Source organism: Cupressus sempervirens, chromosome 9 (assembly GCF_028749045.1).
Source record: "Cupressus sempervirens isolate cs-2001-9-10 chromosome 9, ASM2874904v1, whole genome shotgun sequence".
Lineage (NCBI taxonomy): Eukaryota > Viridiplantae > Streptophyta > Pinopsida > Cupressales > Cupressaceae > Cupressus > Cupressus sempervirens.
This window is the reverse complement of record NC_143126.1, coordinates 381203638-381205717: the sequence shown is the minus strand read 5'-3', so window position 1 is coordinate 381205717 and position 2080 is coordinate 381203638.

The following is a 2080-nucleotide window of genomic DNA, read 5'->3' as shown; positions in this document are numbered from 1 at the left end:
GCTTAGGTCTAACCTTCGGCTTTTTCCAGTTAGGGCACTAAGACTGGTAATGACCTATCTATCCACAATGATAACACTCAACAGATTTCCTGAATCCCATGTTCTGACCAAAAAGACTAGGAGATGGATTATTACTCTGCACACTCTAAGGTGGTTGAGATGGTCTAGGCCATTCTGAACCCTTGGAGTTCTTATCAAACTTCCTCTTCTTGAATTTCCCAACTGAAAATTCTGATTTTGAACTATTCTGAGGAGGCTTTTGATTCTTACTGACATTTCGGGTAGGTAGATCCATGCTAGTTTTGTATGAAGTCCCATGATAGCCAGACTTCATCTCAATCATCTTTGCTCGCTCTCAAGCTTCTTGCATAGACACAGGTCTGAAAGTTCTCACTTCCTCCCCGATCTTGGGCATAAGCCCCCTGATGAAATGTTGTATCATGGCCTTATCATTTTTTGCCTAGCCAAAAAAAAATTTAAGCTCGTAGAACCTACATTCATAAGCTTCCATTGTAGAGCCAAACTACATAATCTGAAACAACTCCTCTACACGGGCCTAACGCTAATATTCAAACATGAACCTCTCCTTGAAATGCTCTATGAAGAGCTCCCAAGTAACTAAAGAGATATCAAAGCCAAGCTTCTCCAACTCCTGTTCCCACCACAAGGAAACAAATCCCCTCAAATGCATTATTGTCCATCTTACTTTCACGTTACTCAAGTAAAGGTGTAAGATAAAGCACCACTCAATATTCAGCAGCCAAGCTTCTGCTACTGTACCTTATTCCATACCATAAAATAACGGCCCTTTCACCTTGGAAAGATCTTTGAGCTAAGCTCTTGCCACTAGATCATCCTCTATAGGAAGGTTAATACCCTACACAAGAGGTATCCTAACATTTTCTCCCCCACTAGGAATTTGGTTGTTATTCTTAATATTATCGAGACGTTCCAATATCTGTTGAAGTACCATAGCTTGATCTGCCTAGTTATCCAGGTTGTTTCCAACCCCAGCATTCTGATCAAACTGGTCATCCCCAAAAATTCTTTGGTGCCTAGGACCTCTACCATAGCCCCTGCCCCTACCTCTACCTCTGCCAGCAAAGTTATCCTTAGCAATGTCGCATCCTCAAGCTCCTCTAGTGACAGGAGGCATGATAACAACCTAAAAACAATTAACTATTATTAACGCATCAAAGACGAGAAAAACCCTATAACCCAAGAGTTTTGATACCAAATGTAATGCTACAATAAAACAAAAATAATAAATAGGAAACCAAGAACAAGCATAATGAATTGAAAGAATTTTTTTTTTAATTTAATCAACATATTACAAGAATAAGAACAATGATTGAGCCACTCTCAATTCCTAAACCTCAAAATAGAAGAAGATATCATCCAAATAAATTTCCATAATGATGTTAACACATAAAGAGTTCAGTACCATAATGAAGTATGATATCATTCTTAGATGCCTATGTCCAACATATGGACTCTACAAGTATCAAATTCTATTTCAAGAAGTAACTTCAACAGTCATCCTTAGCTACTTGTTATTCAACTTGAAACACCTGAAAGACACACAAAAATGCAACACAACAGAAAGAGGGCTCAGTATACACTGAGTTAAAAAGTGTAGTCCACCTGCATACATGTTAGAATAAAAATATACAAAACTATAATGTAGATATCTTAACCACATAACATAGTGCAATTCTAAAATTAATATGCAAGAAGTAACCATCTTCTTAACAATGCAAAATTAAACTCGCACTAAGAATAACCAGTAAATGAATCATATATATACTGAGGTGTCATCACTATGGTGCTAAGATACTGCATCCGTATATGGTAAGCTCATAGAAAAAACATAGTGGAATTCTCTATGGTACTCGTGAAATGACGTAATAGAGACTTGCCTTGTTCTCTGTACTTAACCTTACTGGTTTAAGTCATAGGTAAGGCCAATTATCTTTTGTATGTAATTAACCCACCCAATTCATCTTAAAATTATCACTGAATTAATTAACTGAATAGGATAAATTGATATTCAACCACCTCGATATACATTCATTATGGC